Genomic DNA, 13,358 nt, shown 5'->3' with positions numbered 1-13,358 from the left:
ACCGCTTGACCAGTGATTTGTGATCCACTATGACTCTGGCCAAAGTCACCACTTCTACCCAGTAGGCTTAGAGAACCGCTTGAGATCAGTGCTGGCTAAATCAGAGGCCAAGGTGTAAGTAGACTAGTCTTAGGCCACTGAACAATACAAAGGAACGGGACGGGCTGAGTCTTAGCTTGCACCGCCACGTATAGAGCACTGTAAGAGACTATGAACGCAAGCGGATGAGTCAAATGTCCTTGAAATGGCCTTAAATACTTTTCTTTCTTTTAATAGGTGAGGTTTCAATGATTCACATCGACCTCAAGAACCCGAAGCCTCGGTCTCTCTAATCGGATCAGACATCATCATTCAACACTTCAATGTTAGAATTGCAAGCATGCGCTCTCCCGACCTGGGCAGGCACTTCGAAAAACTGATGACTAAAGACACATGTGAAGTACCAAGCGAACTCACGTCCTTATGGGACAGTGACTCATCACACTCTAATTCCATCCTGGCCACCAAGCAGTAATGCACAGTTTCTAACTGGTTAAGTCAAGCAAACAGCAACACTTTCACACTTGTGCCCATTTCTGACGAGTTACGTCAAGTGGCAACCAACACTTCCACATAGCCTTGCCACAGCTTCGTGTGGCACAAGATAGGACCAACCACGCCCTACCATAATGCACCAAGTGTACCCTCGGGCAAAGCCCGCCAAGGAGCTAAAGCCCGCCAAAAAAAAAATCACTGAAAGAAACCACTAGAGGGCAGGTCACATGACTTCCGCCATCTTAGACACACTCAAGAGCATGTGCCACCTCTCCAGGCTAACTCAGACATGAAGCTGACATGTGAAACACAAAGCCCTTTGCGTTATACTGCACCAAGAACTTGAGCCGCCATCTTTTCCTGTACGACCTAAATGTCCTATATCCATTGCTACACACCAGAACAAAGGTTGGGCTGTCGAGCCTCGGGTGGAGCCCCCGAGCCGCCATTTTACAGACTTCTGAGCAGCCCTTAAAGCCACGGGGGACCCCGCTAGGGGTCCATATGCACACACACCCTGCCCAATCCCCACACCCACGCTGAGCCCTATCCCCTAGTCCTCTGCGGCTTCCGCGCAACACCGCACACTAATACGAGCACTCCTTGGCTTTCTACTTCCGGCTCGCACAACCCCGCAAATGCTACCACAAATCAAGGCGAATCCCGCAACCCCGCACATATAAAGAAAGCCTTTAGCTAGCGCAGCGCAATTGGTTGCTTCTATCCAGTCCGCTGTGCTTCTCGGTGTCCTAATTCTTGGCGTAACTGGCTCGAGAATAGCCGTATCACGCAGAAACCATAATGGCGGACGCGGGCTCTCCACGCCCTGAACACCCACTCAGTTTAAGCGCAAAGTCGTTTTTTCTAAGCCATAGGTTCACTCACACAGCACCAAACGATCAGCAGCAACAGTACACACAAATAAGAGGCATAGATATTCCAGGTAGTGCAATAACTCACAAAACCATATTTCCATCCACCAAGCGCCCCGTTGGGCCGTGAAAAAAAAAATTAAAGCAGGTATCCACAGCCCCGATGGGCAAAAGAAAAGGAAAAAAAAATAATAACAGCAGGTATCCGAGGCCCCGTTGGGCATGGGAAAAAAGACTAAACGCAGGTATCCGAGGTCCCGATGGACCGAGAAAGAAGGTTTTTTTTTTTTTTTTAACAAAAAGCAGGTATCCATGGCCCCGATGGGCTAAGGAGAAGAAAAAAAGAATAAAAGCAGGTATCCACAGCCCAGATGGGCAAGTTTAGGAAAAAAATAAGAAAAAAAGAATTAAAAGGCAGGTAAGTATCCAAAGCCCCGTTGGGCATGGAATGGCGGGGAGGACACACAGGTATCCGTGGCCCCGATGGGCAAGAATATTTAAACAATGAAAGAAAGGTAAGTCCACCATACACACACAAGTATCAACCAAAAGGCACAACAAAAAAATATTCCTTAAAAATGAAAAAAATGACTGAAAATATTACAAATATCAAAAAGTATGGAGGACGTGTCTAAAAAAACCTTACCAGAACATATCAAAACGTCAAAAATCTCGTGGAATTTTGATATGTTTTCTTAAATAAGCCATAAGGCTTGGTGGTAGGGGAACTAAAAATGTTCCCCCAAAGCTCCTCAGATGGAGAGAAACCACGGAAGAACCGCACATCCACGGGAAACGAGCAAACATGGCTGGAGCAAGCCGTTGCACGCCTTTAACTGATCGCGGCGCTGAAGGCGGAGAGACCAGAAGAGGAGTGGCCACAAAGATTGCAAGTCTGACATCTTATTGGACCTTTAGGTCTAACTATATTATAAAAAATTAAAATGAATAAAAATGGAGGTATGTAAGCTCGGTGACAGGACGCGTGAATTTCATTATTTTACGAAATAGTGAAGGGTTATCTTCTATTTTACAGCTAAAAACGTTTATGTGGAACTTCCACATAAACGTTAAATAATGTACATTAGGTCACACTCCTGTCTATGCAAAATTTCAATGTATCTTCTACTTGGACAAACCATGTATCGCTCCGCGTCTTGGACACTAGAAGTTCTTCTGCATTAGTTGACGACCTCAGATGAGGAGAGGAAAGGGTCGAAATGCCTCACAAAATGGCTCCTTGGTTCCTAAATTATCAGAGTATTAGTTGCGACCTATTTGGTGGGCTTATGCTCATAGTCTTGGGTCTTTGACGTTTTAGTCTTTCTCTGGGAACCTGGTGACTCCATACCTTGGGACAAAAATGCACTGAAGTACGTTACTCGCTAGCAGTAATGAAAAATAATTCCTAAATGCCAAAGCAAAGCCTGAGGGAATAATAGCTCATTGGTAGCTTACTCACCCCAGAGAAACTGCTAACTTAAAAGAACTGTCAAATTTTGTTAACTGTCAAACTATGAATATCCACATGAAAGAGATCAGACACCACTGGGTATTAGAAAATCAAAGGATATTGTTGTCTCGTTGATTCACGCTGACAAATAATTCACAGTCTATTCTAAGTTCCCTTTAGGTGTCCCATGAATAATAAAGGACACAAAATTGGTTTGCTTATGGACGATCAAAGTACCAGCAATTCACTAATCTTACTAATGAGGTGGTTCAGGTAGGGATGGAAAAATATCTGCTACAAAATAAACCGTTTCAACAAAAGAAAAAAATTAACAACTAAATAAATGATGCACACAGACTGAATAAACCAGCAGGTGGCAGCATGAATCTTTCCAAGGCCCCTGAAGCCAAACTTGGAGTGCAAAAGGATTACTATCTGAATTGAAAAGTAAAGGTTACTTTGTCTAACAAAGTAACAAGCACATGGGAACCCTCCAAAAGTATCACCAGTGAGAAGTCAAATAGGGACATATTACGGAAAAAAAGACCCAAGAAAGGGCTCTTCACAGCTAAGAACACCTGTCTCCACAATGTATATGGCTTTGTATAAACGAGAACTTCTAAATGAGCTGTACAGAGAGAATTTAGAACTTGGGAGGTACTGGTCACAGATTATGCAAGCCAGTCTATCCTTTTGTGGGGATGCTAGAGAGAATCATCAAATAAAAGAGTTGAATTTAGTCTCTGTGTTTTACTTAGTCCCAATTCTTGCAAACCTCATCATTCTATCTCACACCATGCACATCAAGGTATGTTGTGTTTCAGAGACAGTTTTTAGTCTTATCACAAGATTGCATGAAGGGATGTGTGCTAAAACTCAGTTCCTGGGCTGGAGAGATGGCTCAGTGGTTAGGAGTGCTAACTGCTCTTCCAGAGGGCCTGAGTTCAATTCTCAGCAACTTCGTAGTGGCTCACAGTCATCTGTAGTGGGATCCGATATCTAATCTCTTCTGATGTGTCTGAACAATGACCAACAGTGTCCTCACATTAAATAAATATTTTTCTAAAAAACACCTCCATTCCTGTACAATTAACTAGGTAATTTATTGCATATTCTTTGGTTGGTTTGTTCGGTTTTGGTTTTGGTTTTTCGAGGCAGGTTTTCTCTGTATAGCCCCAGATGTCCTGGAACTCACTCTGTAGACCAGGCTGTCCTCGAAGTCAGAAATCAACCTGCCTCCACCTCCCAAGTGCTGGGATTAAAGGCGTGTGCCACCACTGCCTGCCTCATTGCATATTCTTAACATTAAGATTAAAAATGCACCTGGGGTAAAATAGTAATCTTGAGGAATTCTTCATGCAAATTCAAAGAGGAGGAGAAGGAAGAACAAGATGATGATGATAATGGGTCAAGAAACAAGGACACACTACAAAGCAGCAAGAAACAGAAATGGGAGTTAAGAAATGGTCTCCCAGTGTGCAGAGAGTAAGATACTTTGGAACACTTGGTCCTAGATGAGATGTCTTCATCAAGCCCGTTCTTTCAATGCTCAGGCATCTATGAAGATAAGGAGTCAGAAAGACTGCGGTAAATGACTCCAAGAAAACACCATCCAGACAAAACAGGACAGTTTTCGTTTTGTTTTCAAGAAAATGAATGTGGATTTGGATGAGTGGGGAAGAGTTGGAGGAAGGAAAAATGATCAAAATAAATTATGAGAAAAGGTTTGTTTGTTTTTTGAAGGAAGAGCTGTTCAATGACACTACTGGCTCTGTGAACAGAGAGAAAGTTGGAGCCACAACTATAGGTAGATCAGGCATCCAGTCGCTCCAGGAAATCTATATTTCTTGCAGTTCTAACGTATATTGGGAGAGGGGTTGATCTGGTATAAAACGGTTGAAGAAACACTCCCAAGTTCATGATTCAACATAATGTTGTCTTAAATTGCATCAAAAACCCATCTATGGATTTAGCGCTATACTCATCAAATTGTAATGACATTCACATAGTTTTAAAAAATATGTGACATGGTAAGTAGCTCATGCCTGTGAATCCCAGCCCTTGGGAGTTACAAGGATGATCAGAAATAGCCACATAGAGAATTGGAGACCAGATTGAGCTACATGACAAAGCTTCAAATGAACAGGTTGCACCACAGCGTCAACATGCTACTGCTCATAGGTAGGCTTGTAAATCAGTGGGATAGAATAGAGGACCTGGAGACAGCCATCCACTACTCAACAAAGGTACAAACACCATATGTAAGAGACATACAGTCACTTGGCCAAGTGATCCTTAGCATATTGGTATTATCTCACCCTATACAGAAATCAATCTAGCAAAGATCATGTAAGAAGAAATGACTCCCATAGCCTCAGACATTTTACCACTAAGCCATCAGGAGTGGGGAGGAGGTGACCCTGCTTTCAAAGGATTCGGAAGGACATAAGTCACTAGGGAGTGGGCTTTGAGGGTTCAGAAGCCCAAGCCAGGGCCGGTGGTTGGCTTCCTGCTACCTGTGGAACCAGATGTCAAACTCCAGTACTATGTCTTTCTGAATGCTGACCTGCTCCCTACCATGATGGCAATAGACTTCAACCCTAGAAAATATTAGAAAGCCCCTATACAATGCTATCTCTTAAAGTGTGGTCAACCAGGTGGAGGTGGTGCATGCCTTTAGTCCCCAGACCTAAGAAGTGATCAATTATGGCACTTAAGACTACTCTTAGATTACTCCTGAGATGCTTAATATTCCAGATGACCAAAGTTCAAGATTTACACTCACACCAGACAGATCTTTACTGCCTGTAATTTCAGTGCTTAGGGATCTAAAGATCAGGCTTTCATGTGCAACTTCACAGACTTTATATAAGATAAAAAACAATCTCCAGCACGTCATAAAACAGGCATACCAACCTATAAATTATAGTAATAGAAAGTGAGTCCCCAGCTCCAAGTCCCGGAAAAATATCAACAAAATCAGAAGAAAATTTTCCCAACCTAAAGAGATGCCACCCTTTCCCCTGGCTGGCAGCATGGAGGCTGAACGATGCCTGGAGTTACTGTAAAAGATGTTAACCCCCCAGGAGCTCGTGTCTCTAGGTGCATATGAATCAGAAGATGGTCTAGTCGACCATCAGTGGAAAGAGAGACCCATTGGTCGTGCAAACTTTATATGCCTCAGTACAGGGGAACGCCAGAGCCAAGAAGTGGGAGTGGGTGGGTGGGTGAGTGGGTGGGGGACTTTTGGGATAGCATTGGAAATGTAAATGAAATAAATAGCCAATAAAAAAATGAAAAAAAAATAGATGTTAACCATCAGGTTCGTCAGAGCGCTGGCAGCCTTCCTCAAAAAGTCCAGGAAGCTGAAAGTCCAGGAATGTGTGGACACAGTCAAGCCTGGCCAAACATAAAGAGCTTGCCCCATATGATGAGAACTGGTTCTACCCACGAGCTGCTTCCACAACTCGGGACCTGTACCTCCAGTAGTGCAGGGGTTGGTTCCGTGACCAAGATCTATGAAGGATGGCAGAGGACCGAGGAATGGCGTTAGGCCCAGCCACTTAAGCAGACAGAGGCTCTGAGAATGTGGCTTGCCGGGTCCTCCAAGCCCTGGAGGGGCTGAAAATGGTGGAAAAGGGTAGAGATGGGGGCCGCAAGCTAGCACCTCAGGGACAGGAAACACATCTGGACAGGATCGCTGAACAGGTGGCAGCTGCCAACAAGAAGCATTAGAACAAATAATACTGGATTAATAAATTGCCTCATTCATAAAAAGAAAAGAATAAAGAAAGAGAAGCCTATAAACATACAAGAAGCTTATAGAGTACCAATTATAACCAAAAACAAACAAAAAAACAAAAAGCAAAACCCTCCTGGCACATAATAATCAAATGTAAATACAAATAATAATGTGTTTGGGAAGATGTAATGATCCATTCCATTAATACGAGCACTTGGGAGGCAGAGGCATGGTGGATGGATCTCAGAGGAGTGTGAGCTTAATGTGGGCCTCTGCTGTAGCAGCAAGTGTACTTAGCTGCTAAGCCATCTCTATGGCTTCCTTTATTTTGTTTTATTCCAAGGACTGTTTAAGCTGACCTGGAAATCACTATGTAGACCAAACTAGCCTTGAATTTATGGTGAACTTCCTGCCTACAAAGTGTTGTGGTTACAAGCATGTGTCACAGATATAAGTAATAAGTATTTATTATATATAAATAAGTAAATAAATATATAGATTCTATACCTGTTCTTCCACTTGCCACATCAGTTTTCCCTTCTCAGCTCATACTCCGGATTACATACTCCGGTGTTATAGTCTTGGCACAGGAGCAGGCAATGCAAGTTGATGGTCACAATTATGCAACCTGAGGAATCCTCAGAACCGCAGAGTTCTCTCTAGTTATATAATGTTGTGATTCTTGATTTATATTACAGAAAACTTAAGAATGCTTATTGAATAAGATGAAGGAAAGATATGAGTGGGTATTGGGAGGGCCATGGACTGAAGTCCAGCAGTAGTAGCTATATACCTGATTTGGTTTTGTTTTGTTTTGTTTTGTTTTGTTTTTGAAGTTTCTGTTATTTAAAGGAAGTATTTTATAACCAAGGTTGAGAGAGCAAAGAATACATTTGTTCATCTTCCCACTCTACCCTTGCCTTTTCCATGTTTGTGTGTATATGCATTTTGTCCACAGATGTGGATACACGTGTATACATGTGGATACACATGTGTATAAGTTCATATGTATATGTGTGTGCATATATCAGCCTAAGTTTAAGTCTTCAATCATTCTTCTGCCTTGTTTACTGAGGCAAGATCTCAGCCATACCGAGAGCTCACTGATATGGCACGTCTTATTAGCCAACTTGCTCTGGGGATCCCTATTTCAGCCTTTCATAGCTGCAATTATAGGAGGGCTTCACATGGGTTCACGCCTTGGGGATTTGAACTCTGGTCCTCATGCTTTTATGGCAAATACTTAACCTCTGAGCCATCTCTTTAGATCCCCATTACATCATTGAAAAGTATTGAGTTTTTAAGGTTTATTTCTGACTTTAGTTATGTATATGGTCTGTGTGTGCCCTCAAAGACCAGAAGAGAGCAGCAAAGTCCCTGGAGCTGAAGTTATAGGTGGTTGTCAACTGCCTGATAGTGTTGAGAACCAAACTTGGATTTTCTGAAAGAGTAGCAAATGTTTGTAAGCATCCAGGTATGTCTCTAGTCCCAGGTTTGTTTGCTTTATTTAAATAACATTACTGAGAGTACTGGTGAGGTTGCAATATGAATAAAAGAGATGTGATTAAGATAAACCCATGGAATGTGAGCAGTGGAGGTGCACACCTTTAATCCCAGCACTTGGGAGTTAGAGGCAGATGGATCTCTGAGTTTGAGACCAGCATAGTCTACTGAGGCAATTCCAGTATAGCCAAGGCCACAGAGAAACGCTGCCTTGAAAACAAACACAAACAAACAGAAAGAGTAGATAATAATACATTTGGGGGGACTGGAGAGATGGCTCAACAGTTAAGGGGATTGGCTGCTTTTCCAGACGATCCAGGTTCAGTTTTCTTTAAAGAGTAGGCCACTGGCAGTTTGACCTCACGAGCTAATAATGTTTTATACAACATGGAGTAACTTAGAGTAGCATAACCTGATGACAAAGGTGGTCAAGTGATAAGAGCCATAGAAGGGTTCAACGAGCCTGCCCCCATCGCTGGAGTATTGAGATTTAAACTAAAAATAGGAGAGACATTTCAATAGAGAACAAAGAGTACCCATAATAAGTAATTTTCGCTTTTTTTCCCCCTGCCTCCATCAATTTGCGCGGAGGTGGAAGCTCAGGTGCGCCATGGCTGAGGAAGGCATAGCTGCTGGAGGTGTAATGGATGTCAACACTGCTCTACAAGAGGTGCTGAAGACCGCCCTCATCCACGATGGCCTAGCACGTGGCATATGCGAAGCTGCCAAAGCCTTAGTTAGACAAGCGCCAAGCCCATCTCTGTGTGCTCACATCCAACTGTGATGAGCCCATGTATGTCAAGCTGGTGGAGGTACTTTGTGCTGAGCACCAAATCAACCTGATAAAGGTTGATGACAACAAGAAACTAGGGGAATGGGTAGGCCTCTGTAAAATCGATCGAGGGGAAACCACGGAAGGTGGTTGGTTGCAGTTGCGTAGTGGTTAAGGACTGTGGCAAAGAATCTCAGGCCAAGGATGTCATCGAGGAATACTTCCAGTGCAAGAAATAAATAAACTGTAGCTCATTAAGAAAAAATAAGTAATTTTCTTCAAGGTGTAGTCTCACTAATTATTGTGTCATGTGGTACTGCAAGATAGCCCAGAGAAACCCTCATCTTGACTAGCCTTGGTAGCACACACCTATAATCCCAGCAGAAGAATTACTTTGAGCTTGAGACAATACTGTGTCTTGAGAGAGTTCTTGGTTTTTTAAAGGGTGTCTCATGTTTGAAGCATAAACTGATTACTTTTGCTTTGCATCCTGGATAATTGTCCTCATATGGAAGAAGGTCTGTCCTGGGAGGCTTTGCTCTTCTTGGAGTTCAACATGACTAAGGATGAATGAAATAATTTAGGAAGACACTCCATCTGTTATTAATATGCTTATGCACAGTCAAGCAGGAGTTTGAGATGAAGGGAAAGACAGACTCAAAATGAAGGCAGAGACTCAAGTCTTTAATCCTGTGGTTGGTTACCTTGTGAAGCCAAGTAGGCCATCAATACTTTTAGCAAAAGCACTTTCTGAAAACCTGTTCTAACAGGACATAAATTTCTAACAACAGTGCAACTTAAATGAAAACACAGGACTGTTTCAAAGACTGATAACATGTTGTCTCCTATGTTTCATATACAGCCTCATGGTTTGCCTTGGCTTTGCTCTCCACCCCTCTTTCACGAGGTCTCATGTAACTCAGGCTGATCTGGAACTTACTGTGTTGCTGAACTGAACTCCTGATGCTCCTTCCTAACTCTCTCAAATTCTGGAATTTTAGGCAAGCACCACCTTGCTCAGCTTTTCTTTGATTTTCATTTAGAATATTAAAGAATAGTTTTATTTAATCCCACCATTCAGTAGGCAGAGGCAGGAGGATTTCTGATTCCCAGTCTGGTCTACAGAGCAAGCTTCAGGACAGCCAGGGCTACACAGAGAAACTCTATCTTGAGATACCAAGAAAGAAAGAAAGAAAGAAAGAAAAACATTTTTCTTGGGGCTGGCAATATGGCTCAGTGGTAGAGCTATGGCTTAGCATGTAATTAGAAAATCATGGATTCCGTCCTTAGTAACACACACACACACACACACACACACACACACACACATGCTGAGTCTTGACTGAAAGATGGCTCAGCTGATAAGGAGCTTACCTCAAAGCCTGGCAGACACCCTGAGCTCCATCCTTGGAAACTATGTGGGGGACACACCCATATACATTCTCTCTCTCTCTCTCTTCTTCTTCTTCTCCCCCCCTTGGTCTTTCTCAAACACAAAAATAAATAAATGTAAAATATTGTAAGAAGTTATAGGTCATTTATATAAAGAAAATCAAAGGAAATAAAGGAAATACTTTTAGATGAGAATAGAGTATAAGGTTTTTATCCTAAAACTAAAAGATTGTTCCCAAATGGACAAAAAGGGGTGATGAGGGAAAAATCCAGAAAGTTTTAGTTTATTGCCAAAGGCCTGAGTATGTCACAAGACGTTTGTAGAAGATAAAGTGAGGCCCAGGAAAGGAAGGAGAATTGGGAATTCACAGTCATTCTCTGCTACATAATGAGTTGAGGCCAGCCTGGAATAACTGGGGCCCTGTCTCAAAAACAGAAGAGCAACAAAACTATGCATGCCTGAAAAGCCAAATCTTTAAAAATTAGCTGGAGTCCCACTTTCCTAGGTTCGTTTTGCAACAGTTTTGCCACAGACATTAATTAGAGTGAAGCTGGAAACGCAGCCAGTTGGGCTCCCAGGTACCCCTCAATCAACTTTTATGTTTGGCTTTTGTTTTTTTTAAGTTTATAAATTTTTTTTTTTAGAATTTTTATGTGTGTGAGTGTTTTGCCTGCATATAGGTCTGTGTACCACACTCGTGCATGGTGTCAGAGGAGGTGACAAGCCTCATGCAGCTGCTAGGCATTGAACCCCAGTCCTTTGCAAGAATATTAAGTACTCTTACACACTGAGCCAACTCCCCAGCCCTGCTTTTGGGGTGTTCAACAACAAAGATAAGTAGAAACTAAATACGCACCCAGGGAAAAATCACATACATACAAAAGCCATACAATTTGAGAGGCAATGTGTGTGTGTGTGTGTGTAGTGGCGAGGAACAACATAGGAGGAATTGGAGAAGGGAATGGGGGAGAATATGTAATTATATTTAGATTTATATTTAGATTAATTTTTTTTAGTATAGAATAGAGTTTATTCAGGGCATGGGGAGGGGAGTTAAGAGGGTAGCAGAGGCAGGCAGGGAAAGGCAGAGAGAAAGAGAGAGAGAGAGAGAGAGACAGAGACAGAGACAGAGAGACAGAGAGAGAGAAGAGAACTAAAGGCCGGCCATGAGCACATGGAGAGAGGGGGAAGGGAATCTAGATTAAAATTTTAAAGGGGGGGGCAATAAAGTGATTATAGTCACAGGAGCATATCAAATTGATTGTCTTGGCCATGGGTGTTTGTATGTGTGTGTGTAATAATTTCCACAAACTTGCCATCTCAGAGAAACTCTAGGAGGAAGAAAGGATTCCAAACAGGCAAATTCTGGCTACAGCTGAGGAGAGCTCGCACAGGAAAGAACTGCCTGCAATGGAATGAAAAGAAGCCAGGGCTCTGCTGTCTTGGGAAAGAGGGAAACCAGTGTAAGGGAAAATGTGCTCCCTTCTGGAGAGAGGACAGTCCTTGGCTCCATGACAGCTGTCCCAGGTTGCCTTAGCAAAGCCTTCCTCAAGCAGATATTCACTGAGGCTCCTTCGGCAACTTTCCAACATGGTTTTACTTAAATACACACACACATGCATTTACTTCGTGTGTGTGTGTGTGTGTGTGTGTGTGTGTTCAAGTGAACAGCCTGCCAGAGTTAGTTCTCTCCATATGTAAGCGTATACATGTTTGTCTGTGTAGAGAGATCTGTGTAGAGAGAAGTATGTGCCGGAGACTGAACCTGCATCCTTTGCTAGAGCAGTAAGCACTGTTAACCACTGAGCACTCGCTCCTGCCCCTGTGCCTCGTGGTGCAATAGGTAAAATGAGACTTTCTTTCTTTCTTTTTTTAAATGGAAGTGTAGTTCTCTGCCTTTATTGATAACCCAGGATCCCTTTCTAATTTGTGTGGTAACCAGTATTGGTATGAACATCCAAAAGCCAAAGGAGTTATTGTCAGCTTCGGCCCCGTGAGGTGGCCTATAGGAATAGGACAAGGTATAACTCTGTCTTTATCAAAAACTAGGGGACATTCCCAGGCCTGTGGTTTACTTTGCCACCTAGCCTCTGTGACATGTAGATTGCAGTTATAGCAGCTACAGCCATGCTGGCGGCTAAAAACACAGAAGGGGTTCCTAAAGAGATCTCGGGAGCAAAGCACAAGCCGGTCTTCTACAGAAACAAAAAAGAAAAAGGAATTTGGGTGGGGGGTGGTGGTGGCAAGAGAACAAATTAAAGACGGGCAAGAAACGCGGGAGCACGTGAAAGAAGCTAACAGAGGCAGCCGTGAGAGGAACCGCAAGCGCTCAGTCGTCTGCGGAAGCGACAGAGGACAGTCCCGGTCACGTTGCTGGAGCAGCCATTTAGGGACAGCCTGACAGCGCGGCGCCGCGCCGCTCAGGGACAGTTCGGCTGTGACGCAAGCTCTCCGCCCTCCTGACCCCCCCTCCACGGCGCCAGGCTTCTGTAACTTATAAGATGGCGGCGTCCACATGTATTCGTCCTTCCCGGGATTAGCCAGGCAGCTAGAGGATGACTTAATAAGGAGAGTGGAAAAACTGGCCAATTAATGAACATGCCCTGGTGAGTGCCGGGTCTCGCGCTGCCAGAGAGGTGGCCGCCGCAGCGGTCACCACTCCGACCTGCCGCAGCGGTCACCACTCCGACCGCATGGTCTGCCGAGCTGGACGAGTAGTCGGCTGGCACTCCGGATTTCTCCCCTATTCCGCCCACAATAGATGAGTGATCAGTGCCCACATCACCGGGCCTCCACGGATGAGCCTGTCAGGCTGGGGAGGCTAATTCCTAGGAGAGGTCGTGTTTTGAGGTTTCCTTTTGTTTTCCTTTGTCTAATTGGGGTTTGACGGATAGTGAGTGTCTCCAAAATGGAGTGTTCATTCTAGCTCCCCAGAGGCCTCGAAACACGGCCTCAGTTCTTTCTCATCAACACTTAGTAGTTGATAAACCTAGCTTATTGGTAACATTAATTATGGTATAATACGCTTTCCCCCCTATGCCCTTTTTATGTACTCCAAATGAGAACCAGAGTACGTTACTAAATATGTG

General features: G+C 43.5%; 1 long non-coding RNA gene and 1 pseudogene across 5 annotated transcripts in view; both read left to right on the top strand.

The window, feature by feature from the left end:
• LOC110287366 (small ribosomal subunit protein eS12-like) overlaps positions 1–9,115 on the top strand; it is a 39,170-nt pseudogene extending 30,055 nt beyond the window's left edge. Inside the window, exon 2 of the transcript XR_015047160.1 lies at positions 8,696–9,115. The product of XR_015047160.1 is annotated as a small ribosomal subunit protein eS12-like (transcript). The remainder of the gene's footprint in view (positions 1–8,695) is intronic.
• Positions 9,116–12,681: 3,566 nt separating this feature from the next.
• LOC110287378 (uncharacterized) overlaps positions 12,682–13,358 on the top strand; it is an 80,297-nt gene continuing 79,620 nt past the window's right edge. For 2 of the 4 annotated variants that reach the window (XR_015047157.1, XR_015047156.1), the window contains exon 1: positions 12,682–12,875. This is a non-coding gene — a long non-coding RNA (uncharacterized LOC110287378). The remainder of the gene's footprint in view (positions 12,876–13,358) is intronic. The other 2 variants (XR_015047155.1, XR_003835707.2) reach the window with 2 other exon arrangements.

Source organism: Mus caroli, unplaced genomic scaffold, assembly GCF_978045245.1.
Source record: "Mus caroli unplaced genomic scaffold, Mus_caroli_1 scaffold_5, whole genome shotgun sequence".
In the NCBI taxonomy this organism is placed as follows: domain Eukaryota; kingdom Metazoa; phylum Chordata; class Mammalia; order Rodentia; family Muridae; genus Mus; species Mus caroli.
The sequence above is the reverse complement of the archived record's forward strand: the minus strand, read 5'-3'. Positions and strand labels throughout refer to the sequence as shown.